Source organism: Vigna angularis, chromosome 1 (genome assembly GCF_016808095.1).
Source record: "Vigna angularis cultivar LongXiaoDou No.4 chromosome 1, ASM1680809v1, whole genome shotgun sequence".
Taxonomy (NCBI): Eukaryota; Viridiplantae; Streptophyta; class Magnoliopsida; order Fabales; family Fabaceae; genus Vigna; species Vigna angularis.
The window spans coordinates 59,281,984-59,300,510 of record NC_068970.1 but is presented as its reverse complement, the minus strand read 5'-3'; the positions used below and the strand labels follow the sequence as shown (position 1 = coordinate 59,300,510).

Below are 18,527 nucleotides of genomic sequence, written 5' to 3'. Positions count from 1 at the left end.
TAGCGAATAATCATTAATGCAAACAGCTCCATCAAAAGTTTCCAGGATTCAGCCTTATCAAAATTCGCACTTCAAATCAACCATACAAGATACAGATATAAGTGACCATTTTAAAACGAAAAAAAATTAGTCAAAGAGAATAAGAACATACAACAGGAAGGAGGATTAGGCTTCCCTCATACTAGCCAAAACAAGAAGGAGAAAAGAAGACAATATAAAAGCAAACAACTAAAAGAATTTCTCTAATGTTTAGCTCATATCACAGGGTGTTCAAATTGCAGCTCAAGATTCTTAGATATGTAGAGGATAGTATCTTTCATTCCTTATGCTTCTCGAACATACGGTCTGCTATAACTTTTGTATCATCTGCAAGAACTGAGAGATGAACTTAAAGAAATTTATCTTTATCACTGAAGGTTACATCAATCATATAGTGGATGAACTTAAAGAAGTTTATCTTTATTGAATTAAACTTCTTCGATGTTGTTTTCTTGCGGAAGAATAGGAAACATATATAGACTGCTACATTGAGTGCACTTGAGGGTAGAAGGTATACTTCGAACTTTTACAGCAAACATTAAATACCATGACAAACAAACCTAAATTTAACATTTTGGTATGAAGAATGCAGGAAACAACAGAAGCAATATCATGATTAAAGATGATGGCGAAACCATAGAGCAAGAGGTATGACATTGCTAGGTAGGTAGAAGGTAGAATATCTTACAGTATTGTAATGCATTAACATTACTATTAGCTTAAAACTATCTTTATGCTTAAAGTTTATAGTAATGGACATATATAAGGTGCCCGATAGGTTGAATAGAATTTACATGCATACGTTTTTTAATTCTAAGAATATCCAAAGATCATTCAGATTCAAGCACAATAAAGAAATGCATGTTAAAATAGTTGTTCACAAAGATGAGCAAGAAAAGTTTCTTTTGATTCTTGGATTTTTGGTGTGTACTAATCATCAAAGAGGAGTCTTTTTGATTCCTTCTTGGAAGTTTCTTGGCAGCCATCAAGTTAATAATGATGTTGAAGATCACAATGCTCGGGTTTTGGAGAAATTAATCTGTTTCTTCTGTTGAGGAAACAGTAATTCTCACTTGACAATACCTCAGAATTCCCTGGCACATGCATGAAGGGTGATGTTGCTACCAAAATCACTGAGGAGGAGTATCTCGCAAGACTTGAAGGATAATAATTTTGTCTAAAGAAGGTTCTGCCCTTAAAAGCTGCTGATAAAGAGTTGTAGATATTTGGAACCTTATTCTTGAATGGTCTTTAGGGTCTCTTGGTACGTGTTGTTTTGAATTCTCCTTCGCATCAATGGATGATTTTAAAAGAGTTCTCTACGCTGTTTCTTGGAGTCTTATACCTGACATTCTTCTACTTTTTCTATGGACTCCTGAATTCAGTCCTTTCAAACAAAGACAGTCACGTTCAAGTCTTGGTTAGGATTCTTATATTGTCCAAAATATACTGTCGAGCAAAAGCTATTTTTGGTTAGATATTGGGATTCAATTTTGTAGCGTTGAAGTATAAGTTCAAGATTTTATATTATATAAAAATAGACAAGATGGAAAATATATATGAAAAAAAAAACATTATCTCTTCTTTCATGTTCTCTTACAGAGTTAACTTATAACTCTTTTCCTACTAATTATGTTTACTTACTTTAGTTAGTTTGATTGTATCAGTGATAATGTTGAGTTATGAATTTACTTGGACTCTTTTAATAGATTTGTAATCTAAATATATTGGATAATCTTTTACTAACACGTATGGTATGATGGTGCTGATAAAAAAGTGTAAGGATTTAACCTTAGGCTTTTACTTCCTTCACACCCTTATAATTCTTTTGAGCACCCCTCAAATTTTCAAAATAACTATTTTTTTTCCTTAGGAAAAGGGACTTCGAAATGATATTTTGGAATTTTCGGAATAAGATTTTCGAAAGAAAATTTTCGAAATAAAATTTTGGAACAAGATTTCTGGAATGTGATTTTTAGAAGAAAATTTTCGGAACATATGAAATGTGTTCCATAATATGTTTTTCAGAATGAGATTTCCAAAATAAATGTTTCGAAACGTATATAGTGCATTTTGGAAGGATTTTTCTGTAAACCTCTACATGAAATGTATTTTGAAAATACATTAAATAAGTTTTGAAAATAACTTTTCGGAATGATTTTTTATTTCTTTTTTGCATTTTCTCTATTCTTTCCCTGCAAGGTTGTCCCACTCATGTTTTTTTCTATAGCAGCGACATAACACAATAACAACTATTGTGGTAATAACAATAGTGGTGCATGATGGGGTGGTAAAGGGTGTTTGAGCCTTTCCCTAGTTCAATTAGTAATTGTGGAGGGTGTAGAAATCAATAGCCTCGGCCTTAAACCAGTGCGAACACAAAATTGATCTCTTTTTGTTCACCACTCCTTTTTTATGTTATAGTTTTGTTTTATGTTGTTATGGTTTAAGTTACCTTTCTTTAATAATGATATTTAGAACATTTTTTTATTGATTATAAGCCTGAAAAAATATACGTGTAGTTAGTTATGCACTGATGAGATATAATGGATTCAGAGAGTAATAGTTTTGTTATTCCTTAGGTTTTTTTTTTTGAGGAAATTATTACTTATAGATTGTCAAAATGGTACAACGTTTAAAGTCTTTTGATGTATACAAATCAAGATAAACAAGTTGTCTACTGAGAGTTAATACTATCTCAACTCAAATTAGGCTACATCAAAAGAAGAAAATGAAGAAGGGAAAAATTATCTTATATTTGTAGTTTTGGGAGATGAACTGTTTAGAAACATCGTACATATCAAAATATTCAAACAAATATTGGATGAGTGAAATATGAAAGAGTAAAATTCATTAAGCTTTTGACTCTAAAAAAAACTTTGAAATGCTTAAAACAAAGAAAAATAAGTATATTAAGAAATACACTTTAGAATTGTCTCCTTGGTGAACTAAATAAAGTTATATGATGAGGTCGTCATAATCCACAATATTGTAGAAAATATGTTGATTAGTTTACTAAAAAAATTGAAGTCAAAGTCTTTTCAAACTTAACAAAAGAAAAAACAATGAAAAATAAAAAGAAGTTGAACTATAAAACATTTCATCAAAAGGACAAGAATAAGAAGGATAGAGTTCTAATGAATAATCTTCAAGAGGTGATTTATCCTTCTACTACATGAAAAATAACAAATCACTTGTCAAAAATTGTTAGGGAAGAAGATGTCTCATATTCATTATAACATGAAAAAAAAAGAGATAGATGGAGAAATGTACATCAAGTCAACTTTACATTTCAAATTGAAGAACTATTGTTTATGACTACTCAAGCATGGAATTTCAATTTCAAAAAATGTATTTAATGTTGACCGTGATCACATAAGCCATATGACACCTTTAATTATCTTCATCTCTTTGAATATGGGTGGGCAAACCAATGTCAATCCTACATGGAGAAAGTGTTCATGTTGAGAGGAAAGGTACATTTTTTGTTTACATTGAAAAAAGACATATATTTATTCATGATGTCACTAGTACAGAAAAGAAATTATTGGTTATTTTCAAAGTTTAACTACAGTTCTCCAATTGAACCATATCAAGGCGACATAAAAAAGGGGGATTTTAGGCTTCGTTTCTAAAAGCAATCAAAGTCTATATGTGACATAAAATAAAAAATTTGAAATTATTTAAATGCAAAAATGGGAGTGTGCTTCGAACAATGGAATGCAGAAATGGGAGGCGAAATATGTACAAGGTGGAAAGCATAAAGGAAGGAGAAGGCGTGAGCAATGCCTGAACAATGGAAGGAGAAGACGTGAGCAATGGAGTAAGGTACAACCTTGATGAACTTGCGACGAAGACCATGTGTCATTACATGTTGTGAACAAACATTAAACAAATCAAAAGAAATGCAAAAAAGAGAAAAACGAACCACTGAGAAATGGTTTGTGGCGGCCAAGAATGAAGATGGAGAGATGAAAACATGATGTTTCACAAGGAGAGAAGACAAGAACAAGATGCTTTGCGATGACCAACAATGACAATTAAAAAGGGCTTTACATGAAGAGGAGACCAATAATGACCTATTTAGTTGTAATGGATAAGAGAAAGTATGAGTTTTCGCAAATATAGAAGAGATACAAATGTTCTATAGTGACCCAATGTTGTAACATGGAAGTAACTTTTCTAAAAGTTTAATCATAAGTAAAAGAATATGCTTCTTAGTCAATAAAAAATGGACTTCTTGAAAATGAAACATATTAGGTGAGTTCGAAATCCATTTTTGCACTAGTGTGTTTTTGTTGATTTCAGAATCAGATCAAAAATTTTCTTAATATTGTTCAACCAATGAAGAGATGTTAGTCACTTTCAAAAGTAATGGTTGTACGCTTTGAATAGTGGAGTTATTAAGGTTCATATGTGTGATAACATTTTTACAATTAATTTAAGTAAAATGAATCAATCAAAAACTTATTTTCAAACATGATGATTCTACCTTAAAAGAGACACTTATTTTCAAACATGATGATTCTATCTTATATTTAAAAGATATAGTCGTTTCAACATACATAGATGCAATGACTATTTTTTGAAGTTATGACATGGTTAAAGACATTTGATGAATTTTAATTACAATTCAAATATATTGGTTCTTATTTCAAGGGGTAGGATGGTGCTAAAATGAAGAATTTTAAACCAATTGGTTTGATAAATTTCAAGGTCAAAATTATTACTAAGATTTTAGTATGTAAAATTAGTAAACTACCTAATAAAATTATTTCTAATAGAAAGGAAGAATTTATTAATATCATACAAATCAATTATTTATTGGTGTTACTTATGAGACATTAATAATAAAAACCTTATAATAACATCAAACATACAAGAAAATTTAGTAAAAATAAGAAGAAAAAAATATTAAGGTAATTTAAAATAAAATATTTTTTTATTAAAACAAACTCTTTTTTTTAAGTATGTTGTAATTAAATATTTTTACTAAAAGTTTTAAAAGAGAAGAGTTACATTTTTATAAAAATTATTATTCTAAAATATTTTCTGTTATCTTTTCTCAACGATTTTGTTATTACCTTAATTATATTTATTTATGATTTATGTGTTCTCTTATGAGAAGATGTAATATTTTATTGTTTTGTTCTTGTTTTAGGTTAGTTTTTTTTTTCCTTAGATTATTGTGCAATAAAATGAAGATTTTATTAAGATAAGAGTTTGTCGTTAGGATCTTCTCGCTCAACTACAACTTGTTCACTCATCCAAAAAGAAAAATACTTGTTTGGCAAATATATTGTTTCGCTCAACGAGAATGATCGGTTAACAGCGAAACAATTTTTTCACCCAACGAATTCATGTCTGCTCGTCCAGCGAGAGGTTTATGTTTGTAAGTGGTTATTTAGGCGAGAGAGAAAGAAAGAAATGTAATACTCGTTGTGAAAACACGAAGAAACTCGAGGAATTAGTTAGAGGCTATTCCAAAGCATCAAGACGTCATTCTTCATCAATTTCCATCAAACTTATATGTTCTAGATGAGTAGGAATAATTAAATTCCATTTTCATTAGGATTGGATGCAATGTGCTCAAATTAGTGTAAAATTCCTATACAGTAGACTTTTTGTTCGTTCATATGTTTTATCTTGAATTAAATGTGTATGTTTGAAAATTTCACGCATCTAAATGTTTTTAGTTACTAGGAAGTGATTTGGAACATGTACATAGATGAAACAACTAAGGAAATTGCTTATAAAAATGTTTCTAATTTTTCTTAGTCATTATAGATATTTGAACTTAATGCAAATTTAAGGTTAGAGATGAACTAAGAAATTAGTAATTTAGCATTTTGATTTAGAACTTGTTCCTAAGAAATTAAGACTGATAAGTTTTTTATATGAATGTTTGAATGAAATATAGATAATTTGTATAGATTATTTGCATAGTTTGATTCATGAAATCCAATCATAAGTTTTTATTAAATTACTTTACAATTAGTTGAATTTTGATGTTTGCAATATGTTTTAATTCATAATACTTTTAACAATGACTTGTATCAAAGTTGTTATTGGTAAATTCACATAATTAGACAAGCACAAATCCTTTAGAAAAAAGGATACTTTAAACTTTCATTTACTACTTATAACACACTTGCAAAAAAAATTAACATCTATGATTTTTAAAACCAAGAAGTTATCATTTTCATAAAGGTGATGATTTATTTAATAAAAAATAAATGCTAACAATTAAAATATTATGACTACAAAAATAAAGCACATAGCCCTAAAATTTCCAATTGCTTAATTAACTATTGAAATGGTAAGAATTAAAACATAATAATCCTGTTGACTAAAAAACACATTATTATAATTTTAATTTTGAGATGTACCAGTTAATAGACAAATAAATAAAATTAAAATTAAAAGAAAATTAAAAAGACAAAAAGATATAAGTACCTGAAAGAAGAATCGACTAGAAGGACTCAAAACAGTAGATCTCAGCAATTTATTAAAGTGAAAGCTAGACAATTGGGAAAAAGAAATAAAAATTGAAAAATTAGTTCTTAATTTACCAAAATGGACTAAAGAAATGAAAGGGGAAAAAAAGGGCCAAAATGGAAAATGAAATACTAAAATCAAAAGGAAATTAGATCTAGAAAGAATTAAGGTTTTTCATCGTCATACCAATTAGGGATAATTGGTGGTCTGAACAACACGGCTAGCACAAATAACAATGGCGAGCTCAAAAGTCTTAAAGCATTCAACACTTTGAGTGCTCCAGTTCGGCCGAAGAAAAATATATTTTGCTAATGACTTAGGGTTACAAGATAGGCTGAATATATATATATATATATATATATATATATATATATATATATATATATATATATATATATATATATATATATATATATTAGAAAAATATATTATATTATATTACCTAGTCTAAGATAATTTTTATTAAGTTAAATAAGTTCTTATTTGTGATGAGAATCTCAAATTGAGTTTCTATTTGGAATGAGAATTTTAAATTGGTTTTTTTCTTTTTTTTGGTGTAGAATGAGTTTTTATTTTGTGTAAATTGCAACAATTACATCCTACCGTTAAAGTGGGTTATAATTAGGTTGATATGACATGATCGTTTTAGTTTTTAAATGACGTGGTGGCTGACATAGGTCATTACGTGGATTTTAATTATTTTCAAATAATTCGTTTATGAATCCCTAATTGCTTCAATCCCTAATAAAATAGAAAAACTTTGTTTTTCCTCTTCTTCGAAGGTGTTCGTTGTTCTTGAAGTAAAAAAGATTTGAAGATGGCCCATGTTCATCTTGCTCATGTATTGGGATTGAATTTGTTAGTCTTGTGAGAGGAAGATGAACTGATGTTAACTACTTTTTCTGTTTTCTGGGTTTGTGATTGGGTTCTCTGCAGATTCTCTACAGGTTCTCATGGCTGCAATTTGGTTGGTGTCGCGGTGGAGAATGAAGGACAAAAGGTTTCTTGTGGTGACTCTTGTAGTGCGATCTTAGTGTTGTGAATAGATAGTGACTTTAGGATTTAATTGGGTTTCTGAAAAATTTGGGTTGCGATGCAAAAATATTCGCAATTTGACTTCTTTGAGTGTCATGATTAGGGCTTGCGAAGACTGTTGGCTTGATTTTTCTACACGTTGCCATGGAGATGAACGAGGAGGAACAAACCTGGTTCTAAATTAGGGTTCCATGGTGGACTCGTGGTTGTGGTTGATGCTTGCACAACTGTTGCGACTTGGACGAATTGAGTTTCAAGTGAATCTGTTTATGGGTTTTCTTCTTTCTTTCCTCTGCATGTTGATGAAGATGGAGAAGAAGTAATGGCACGATGGAGATGAACAACACGAGGTGGTGGTTGACAATCCCTAATTGCTCACTACCTTTTTTCCAAATCCTATTCAAATAAATTCAATTCCTAATTCGATCAAATTCAATCCTCATTTTCTAAAATTCATTCCCAATGTTTAATTCATTTTTATCAATTCTTTTTAAAGAAACAAAAAAAAAAGAACACGTCAAAATAGAAACTTAAATAATTAAACCTTTCTATTATTGTCTCTCTTTGACTAAATTCGTTCGAGTCTTTCACTAAATTAGTTTTGTAGTAAAAATAAATTATATATTTAATTTGTCTTTATAATTTATGATATAAAAGAAAATGAAATGTCGTGAGACAAATATAATTTAAAGGTAAAATGTTAAATATATTTTATATTTTATAAAAATAATTTATCATTAAACTAAATATGTTTTTGTTCTTGGAGCTAGGCGCAAGTTTTGAAGAAAGAAAATTAGGGAAAAAAATAAAAACATAAAGGAAAAACAAAATTAAATAAAATTTATTAGAATTATATGTTAATTTTAATTATTTGTTTATAGAAAATATTATAAAGTTATTTAATTTGATTTATTTGATAAGGTTTGAAATAAATCTAAACTATTTTTCAAAGGTTTAAGAGTAAACTTTTAAATAAAACAAACTTCCAATAACTAGATCTATTCACTTATGATAAATTATTTCTGATGAAATTTTTTAATAAATAACATGTAAAAATTATATTATGCACGTAACATATAGAAATAATATTTTATATGATTTGTATAAAGTCTAAAAATATATAACTTATGTTAAAGACAAAAACATAGAACAATACTTAAAACCGAAAAGAAATGGAGTAATTCTTCCTATACCTCACTTCTTTCCTCTTGCAGCTCCCAATTGATAGTTATGTCATTCATTTAATAAAATCTGAAAAAAATGTAATAATGATTTAATTAAAAATCACAAAAAGACAATAAATTAAATTTAAATTAATAAACTAATCAAAAACTAAAAAATACAAAAAATATTTAAATAATAATTTATATTGAAAAATAAAATATTAATAAAGAATTATAGATTAAAAAATTAACAAACAAATTTAAATTTGAAAATTAAAAAAATTAATTATAGTAAAAATAATATTTAAATAAATATCAAATATAAAAAAAGTAAAAATTAAAAAGTATTACCGGTAAAATATTAAATATTTAAATAAACTAATGAAAAAAATAAATCAAATTAAAAAACTAGTAAATCAAAACAGAAAAGAAAGAGTAAGAAAACATTCCTTCACCGCAATTCAATTTTTGGCCTAAATGAGTTACACTTCGAAGTGCGGCTACCGCACGGTATGAACCGCGTTTTCAATTGTGGCGCGATGTGAACCGTATTTCCAATTGCGGTTACGGTGGACGTTCAATCGCACTTCCAAGTGCGACAACCTCTGCACCTTTGTCCTATTCAATCCAGAAATGCATCTAACCCATAAATGCATCTCAGCACATATAAATAGCACATATAAACAACACATACAAATACCACTTACAAACAACACATACAAACAACAGTGAAAAGATTTTATGTAGTTATATGCTTCTGACAAAGGCACAATTGGAATAATAGAAAAAATATGGAGCTGTAGGGTGAGACTGGTGAGGTGCAGGGAGAATCACTCAAAGAAATGAGTATTGTAAGACTGACTTACACTGATATTCTTGAAAAGATTTAGTTATTAATTAACTGGTATAAGTTCCCTTTTTTTAAACTGAACTCTTAAACAATACAATTTATATATAATATTAAGTAATTCAATATTTTCTAGTTTATTAAAAATATAGTTAATTTTATTGTTTAGTGTAAAACCCTGAAAATGACACCTGGAAGAGAGGGACAAATGTCTCAACTAAAAGAGTTTGAGCATTTTATAGAATTTCCCAAACCATAGCCCATCTCATTTTCTCATAAATCTACATCTCTTTAAAACTCAAGCTTCTACCTTTTCTCCTCCTTCTCTCTAGAAAATTTTCATCCCCTTTCATTCTTTTCTTCAACCAGCCACAGTTAAGCAATTTTGGGGGTCGAGGGCTTCTTTTCCACCGATCAAAATCAAGCTTAGAGTCAAGTAAGTTCATCCTCTTCTTGGAAATTCTATTGCTTGGCACATGCAAACCAAGTTCCTGATTGCATGTGTTCATCAGCCTCTTCTTCTTAGTTCTGATCATTTTTCTAGTAATTTGGGTTGGTATTTCTTCATTAATCGGTGAAATATAGGTGTTCTTGGTATTTATCCTGGGAAGGAAGCAAAGTCTGGAAAAGAATAATCATGGTTCGGTCCGGTTAAGAGGTAAGGGGAGTTAGTAATTTAATTAACGTTTTATGTATTGGAATTGGTTGTTTAAATGTATGCATGTATGATTGAATGATTGGATTGTTGATTTGTATGTATGATTGAGATCCTGTGAACTGTTTGATTTATGCTGAAATGGTGTTCGATTTGTGATTGGTTGGAGAAAGTGAATGAGAGGAATTGAGAAGTTGAAGCTAAAAATAAAATTTGGTAATGAATTGTGTCTGAGCATGTTTAGCTAGACTGGTTAGAGTCTTGACGTTCTTCGGTAGGGTATGGGAAGTGAGAAATCTGATTTTGGGTTCTTGGGTTCTTATTTCTGTGTATTTTTAGGAGAAGTCTGTCATGAACTCTTTAGATTAGTGTTATTGAAGTTTAAGTAAATTCAATTAGGTGTGTAGTGATATATGTAAGACCCTTGAAAATATTTGTAATTCAGATACTAGATTATAAAAAAAAATAGTAAAAAGTGAATAGTAAAAAAAAAAAATTAATTTGTGGAAGGGATAAGTATTCCACGTTGTCTTGAGTCATAAGAGATCATAATTTATCAAATTGTGAATAAAAAATTATTTTTGTAATAGTAAAATGAATAGAAAAATGAATAGTAAAAAAGAATAGTAAAAATGAATAGTAAATTTTTTTGCTATAAATAGCCAAGGGGGGAAGGCTGAAAATTTACACCAAAAACTTAGAAAAATTTTGAGAGAAGAGAGTTGGAAGAATTTCTAGTTGCAAAGGGGTCATTCTGGAAGTTTTCGGGGGAACGAGGAGATTAAGTCTGTAATAGAGGTAAGGGAAGCTACTCTTGAATCTTGAGTATATAATACTTTGCTTTTGTCTAATCCTAAATCTTGAATATGGAGTATTTTGTTTCTGGATGATCTTGAATTTTGAATGAGAACATGCTTCTGTGATGAGACCCAAGTTTGATGGTTGTAAAATGTGATGTTGATTCTGTTATGCTAATTGTACGTTATTGTTACTTAGAACATTTAGTTATTTCTTTCGCAATTTTGGAAGGATGAGAAGTTGTCTAACCAGCTCTGCCAGATTCAACTTCTTGTTTCCCCAGAGCTTTTATTGTTTCTTATCTCTTTATATTGTATTTTGGAAGGATGAGAAGTTGTCTAACCGGCTCTGCCAGATTCAACTTCTTGTTTCCCCAAACCTTTTATTTCTTATTTATATTGTATTTTTGGAAGGATGAGGAGTTGTCTAACCGGCTCTGCCAGATTCAACTTCTTGTTTCCCCAGAAATTTTATTGTTTTATCTATTTTTTTATTGCATCTTCTGGAAGGATGAGGAGTTGTCTAAACGGCTCTGCCAGATTCAACTTCTTGTTTCCCCTGAATTTTTATATTAAGATTATTTTGATGGTAGGAGAGCTAATCCTTTCTTACATATGATATTTATACATGTTATGATCATGAATATGAGTTATGAACATGTTAAAATTTTGGTAATGGTAGTTATCTATTCACTTGTGTAAATTTAGTTTTCATGATTATATTTTTCTTATTTTCGAGTTACTGTGGTAAAACATTCCTTTTAATTTTTTTACCGTTGGATTTAGCTAAAATTTTAATATATGAATCCTAAGACATATTTCTTCACTTTGACCGTTCGGATCATTAATTAAAAGTTTATACTTGGAGAAATAAGTTCTGCATGTTTGAGTAAATTAATTACCCCTAATATTGTGTTACTGAGTCCTCTCGGTAAAATATAGATTATGTTCTATTTGACCGTTAGATTAACCTGAAAATTTGATATATTATTCCTAAGATATATTACTATAATTTGACCGTTCGGATTTTTAATTAGAAGTCTATGTGTTGAGAAATAAATTTCGAAAATTTGAAAAGTATGATGAACACTATATTTTTGTTCTTGAGTTATCATGGTAAAAACTTCATATATATTTCATTTACCGTTACATTGAGCCCAAACTTTAATATGTAGTTCCTAAGATATGTTGATGTATTTTGGCTGATCTATGACCTTTGATTGGTGAAAATCTGTTGAGTTATACTCGTTAGTGGAAAAATGAGTTTATAATATGAAGTATGATATTTGGCAATATGTTTAATTTATTGACACCAAAATGGGTTATTGTCAATTTATGATTAAAGAATGAACATGATTGAGTTAGGTGGATAAGAGGGTATGAATTGTTGATTTTATGAAATGTTGGAGTGGATATAAGAAATCATTACTTATGAAATGATGTTTACTACTGGGAGTAGTATGTTCGGTTTATACCATGAGAGCTTGATATGAGCAAAGTAACACCCGAGATTTATGAAAGCAGGCAGAAAGTGGTCTAACCATAAGGCTTTGACATAAACATATGATTCATAAGTTTTATGAAAGCAGGCAGAAAGTGGTCTGACCATAAGGCTTTGACATAAACATATGATTCGTAAGTTTTATAGAAGCAGGCAGAGAGAGGTCTGACCATAAGGCTTCAGAAAGTAAGACATAGTATACAGGTAAGGCTTAAGGAAGCAGGCAGAGAGCGGTCTGACCATAAGGCTTCGTGAGTAAGCATGGTATACTTGTAAGGTTTATGAAAATGAGAAAGATGATTTTGAAGAAGTTAAGAAAATGAATTAATTTCATCGGGATAATGGTATTTATAAATTGCAGAAATACATGATTGAAACATTTATATTATAAGTAAGTTTAATGATTGTATGATATGGTTGACTTACCCTTATTTGTTTGTGATATGATCATATAACTCATGTTATATGTGAGCAGATAATGTTGCAGATGCGGTTGAAAAAGTTTAGAGATGATGAGAGAGATGCGGGGAAAAACTTTCAGGGATTTTTGTAAAAAGAATAAATTTGCATTGGAAAAATATGTTGTGTAAGACTTATAAGTTTAATTTCGAATTTATGTTAAGTGGTGAAGACTATATTGTTTAAAGTTTGTAAGTTTGGAATTGTACTTTGGAAGAATTGAAATAAAGTTGATTGTTTATATCAGATATCAAATTAATTTAGTCTGTACTACCAGTAATACCCTTTAAATTATTTGGGGTGTTACAATATACGATTCAAGTTGTGAGGATTTGAAGTTAGCCAAAGTGTTTAGAAATGGTCATTTTTCGTAATACTGCATAAGTTTTGAAGAATTATGCAGAATGCTGAAATGGTTAGCGTTGACCGTTCGACCTTGTTTTACTCTCGGTCATAACTAAGTCAGTCTCTTTAGAGACTCTTTAGTTCATGACTGCCCGGTTTCTTAAAAAGTGTTCGGTCTTAGACTGATACTCGGTTTCTTAAAGAGTGCTCGGTTTATACTGACACTCGGAACTATGAAGAGTGCTTGGTCTTGTACTAGTCGTTAGGCTAGTGATAGCGCTCGGTCTTGTACTAGCCATTATGCTAGTGATAACGCTCGGTCTTGTACTAGCCGTTAGGCTAGTGATAACGCTCGATCTTGTACTTGCCATTATGCTAGTGACAGCGCTCGGTTATGTACTGTCTTGGTAGTGCTCAGTCTTGTACTAGCACTCGTTCTTGATAAGTGCTTGGTTTTGGACCAACGCTCGTTCAATATAATGTTCGGTTTTGTACTAATATTTATGTTGGTGTTAGCGATCAGTATTATTGAGTTGTATGGTCTCTTATGAGCGCTCGTTCTTATACTAGTGCTCAATATCATATTTGTACTAAGTTAATAGTGTTCGGTCTAAGGCAATATTATTCGTCTTGAATCATTATTGATTCATATAAGTCCGAGTATTAGGCTCCTGCTTGAGTCTTATTCTCTACATGACTGTTCGGTCATGTTCTCATATTAGGAGTACTCTCCCGCTCGGTATTGTTCACAGGTTAAGATTGATCCTTCATGTTCGGTCTTAATCAAAGGTGGGGTATTGTTTTACTGAGACATGTGATATTTATTAAAAGATGTGAAGAACAAGGAATGATCATAATTCTAATGTATTGATGATGAAGTATGATGATATCTGAAATGTGATATAAGTGAAATAGTATGGATATGAACGAGTATTCGAGGGAGGAATATCTCTAGATTTGTTATGGAATTGTAAAGTATGAATATGGTCAGACTAAGTTGTCGTTCATCCTGACATTCTAATGGTCACCGAGTCTCAAGTAGAGAATGGTGGCGCATGTGGTGAGAATAGCAGGAGGCCTGATTGCATATAGCTTGGGGTTCCAACTATCAGACTAAAATCATTTGTAGACTTGGGTTTCCAGCTACAATGAGGGATGAAGGGCTAACCTCGTGTGGCGGCTTGGGTTTCCAGCTATGGTAATTCTGATTATTTTCCAGATTACCCTTCCACGAGTGCAAGAATGTTGTAGCTACATAATTCATACAGTCCGGATAGTCAGAGTTAATTGAACAGTCATTGCATACATGGTTGTATGGTTATGCTTAGAAATGTATGATTGATTGTTAAGTGAAAGGACTTATTGTTTATATCAGATTTATGTGAGTTATCTATTTTCATAGTTAATTAAATTACACTAGCTTACCCTTATTTTCCTGTCTTGTCATGTTGCCCGTTCGGTCATCCTTGTCCTTGCAATGATCACCTTTTTGATGTGAGCAAAGTATGCAAAAGATTCTAGAGCAGGTGCTGAAAAAAGAAAGTACTTTAAGAGCAAGACCATTCGGTCTTATAGTCCTTTTGTATTAGTGTAGGACTGTTCGGTCGAAACACTTCTGGTATGACCGATTGGTAGTTTCTTTTGATGTGTACTTGTATCGTTTTATGTAAAGTTTTAATTTATGGTTATTTTAAGATAACTGTAAGTTAACTTTATTCTCCTTGTAAATTGTTCTATTTTATTATAAATGTAAATACTCTTGAATATAATTTATAACTATATTTTTGAGATGTTATATTTAGTTACTTAGTCTTACCACCTTTAGTATTTTATTTTATTTTCAAAAATATCCTTTTTCAGAAGGATATTTTTCTTTTGAAAATATTAAACTTTTGTAAATTACTTTTTGAAACACAATTTAATGTAACATCTTCATTAATTTTTAATAGAGAATGCTTATTTAAATAAATACTATTAAAAAATAGAAAGAATAGATAACTCTTAAACCAATACCTCTTGTTGATGTAAGTTCACCATGCCTTCCATTATATTAAATAAAAGTCATTAAGTGGATTTTCCTTTCATGCATAATGCATAATCGTGTTTATTAAACACATCGTTAAATTCTCTCTTCGTCAAAAGAACTCTTGGAGGTGAAACATTAGTATCCAAAGAAGAAATTATGTGTTATAATTAAAATCAAGAATATGGTTTTTATTCTTGCATATACAAGGGTAATTTATTTAGTGTCATTGTTTTCGTATTTCTAGTTTTGGGCTTTGGTTAGGTTAGTTGTCTAAAGTTATCATGTTGTATTTTTTTTTTTAATGAAAAGAAGTGTTAATGCATCGCTATGTGGAATGAAAATGCATCCATGAAAGCATAATGTATCCACCAACCTTAAGGATATTAATCCATACACATATTCACCATCTGAGTTTGAAAATGTCACTAATAAAACAACTTTCAATACCACATCATTCATTTCTACACTATCTAATCATAATATCTCTTTTTGTACTGTTTATCTCTTTTTTGTACTGCTGCATCATTTGCAATGACATATTGAAAATGTAAAAATAATACGCTCAAATTTTATATAATGTTTTAGTATCAATTAGAGTAAGAAAAAAATGTTTTTTTTATTCATGAATGTAAAAGAACATAACATATGAGAAATGAGAGTATAAATAACAAATTTATATTTAATTTTCTTTTTCTTTTCTTCACAAACAAAAAATAATATGTGAAAGAGTGAACACGTAAAATAAGAGGTAAAGGAAGAGAAAATAAAAATATATACCTTCATAACTTTTTTTATTCTTTATTATATTTAATTTTATATTTTATTATTTATTAACATTAAATAACTTGTTTTATTAAAAAGTTATAAATTTACCTAATTTAATTCTCACAAATTCTCCAACTTCCATCCACTATTAACATTAAAAATCATATAGTTAAAATTATTAGAAGATAAATTCTCCAACTTCCATCCACTATTAACATTAAAATCATAGTTAAAATTATTAGAAGATCATGTGTTATCTAATTTATGTGTTATCTCCAATACACTCTTTGGTGTGGAGGACATTAAACATAATAATTGAAAGAATATGATAACGAGTGACATATAGACTCAAATTTTAACAAAAGTAATTTTTTATGAGTATCATCATATTATAAATTGATCTTGTTTATGTTTAATATGAAATTTGCAACACCTATTCTATGTTAAAGACATTATGTTAAAGACATAGAAACTGTAACATCCCAAAATACAGTAATAACTATAATTCAGAATTAATTACAATTAACAGTTAACCATGTAGTCTTACACTAAACAGGGTTCAAAGGTCGAACGACTTTAATATACAGAGCCAAGATACGGAACGACAGAAAAAAAAACATTAGAAGAGTCGAGGACGAACGGTTTTACAAAACCAAATAACCGATCGTCCACTATTCATAAAAACAAAACTAAACAAACGAGCGCGCTAGGGCTCGACCTTGACCTCCACATCTACGAGGCTCGCATCTTCTAAAACTTCTTCTTCCAGCGCATCTTCCAGCAGCTCACTTCCATCTGCTCCCATCCACACGGATGATCATCGCATAGACAAGACGGACGTACAAAGACAATCGATAACGCAAAGAAAAGAACACAGGGTAAGCTTATGTAATTTAATTCATACATTAACACATCAATTCAATTAAGTCAAACATACCAGAATAATTCAACATAAATAAGTATCCAACAACTATTTCTAGACGGACCGTCCGGACTGTATGAATCTGTGTAGCTACAGGCGTCCTTGCACCCGAGTGATGTAGTAACTGTATTATACTCGACAGCTGCCACTCGAGGTTAGTCCGTTTCTTACGTCGCCCATGTTAACTTATGGACTAAGGACCTCCTGCCATTCCCACACATGAACTACTCTCCTCTACATGAAGATGAGTATCACGGAATATCAGGATGGACCAAGCCAGCACTAGCATGCCCACAGTCATACTTTACAAAATTCCATATTCAACCATGAGTCGTTCCTCCCTGGAACGCTCGTCCAAAATTCACAACCGTAGTTCACCTCATATAATGTTCATCATTTATAATCTTTCACTTTTATTTTCATTTTTGTCGTTCTGTCCAAGTACATAAAATCACGACCTCTTTATAACGAGAACGAATGTGAGGAATGAGACCGAAGAACTTGCCCCATTCCAAAATAAAGTAATACCGGCTTCAAGATAAATGGACGACCTATTTTACAAGGTGGCTCGACAAGGTCGGTCGACCCGGATGGACGACCTACATCAAGAAGGGTGCTCGACACAGATGGACAACCTGTATTACGAAGGTTGCTCGACACAGTCGGTCTGCACAATTGAATGATCTGTATTAACAAGGGTACTCGACACTGTCGGTCGACACAGATGAATGATCTGTATTCTCAAGAGTACTCGACACTGTCGGTCGACACAGATGGATGACCTATATTAAGAAGGGTGCTCGACACTGTCGGTCGACACAGATGAATGATCTGTATTCTAAAGGGTACTCGACACTGTCGGTCGACACAGATGGATGACCTATATTAAGAAGGGTGCTCGACACTGTCGGTCGACACAGATGAATGATATGTATTCTCAAGGGTGCTCGACACTGTCGGTCGACACAGATGAATGATCTGTATTCTCAAGGGTGCTCGACACTGTCGGTCGACACAGATGAATGATCTGTATTCTCAAGGGTGCTCGACACTGTCGGTCAACACAGATGGATGACCTATATTAAGAAGGGTGCTCGACACTGCTCATTATGAGCTCTAAGTAAAAGACCTACATAGCTCATGCTCGACCAGAATCCTTCTCAAATGAAAGTATTCCAATTCAAAGAAATTTACTGGAACACCAAACGATCGAGAACCGTTTAATGTCGGACATACGTTATCATAGGGAAGTTGATATTCAAGTTTCACTTATGTTCACTACTTCTAAGCATGTATATTTCATATTCACACATATCACCCATATCATACATTTCAACCAACATATATCATGTTCATGCAGTACAGCAACGTTCGATCATGCATACTCAACCAATATACCCCTCATACTTATGATCATATACCAACAATCAAATAACACAGTTCATACTTCATGCGACACACGTAAGGTTCATACA

The 18,527-nt window shown here is 30.9% G+C and overlaps 1 long non-coding RNA gene across 1 annotated transcript; it reads right to left on the bottom strand.

The window, feature by feature from the left end:
* Nucleotides 1-3,407: 3,407 nt before the first annotated feature.
* LOC128195518 (uncharacterized) lies at nt 3,408-6,831 on the bottom strand. The gene is made up of 3 exons (XR_008247140.1): nt 6,724-6,831; nt 6,496-6,559; nt 3,408-3,481 (listed from the first exon to the last, which is right to left on the bottom strand). It is a non-coding gene; the product is annotated as an uncharacterized LOC128195518 (long non-coding RNA).
* Nucleotides 6,832-18,527: the final 11,696 nt, after the last annotated feature.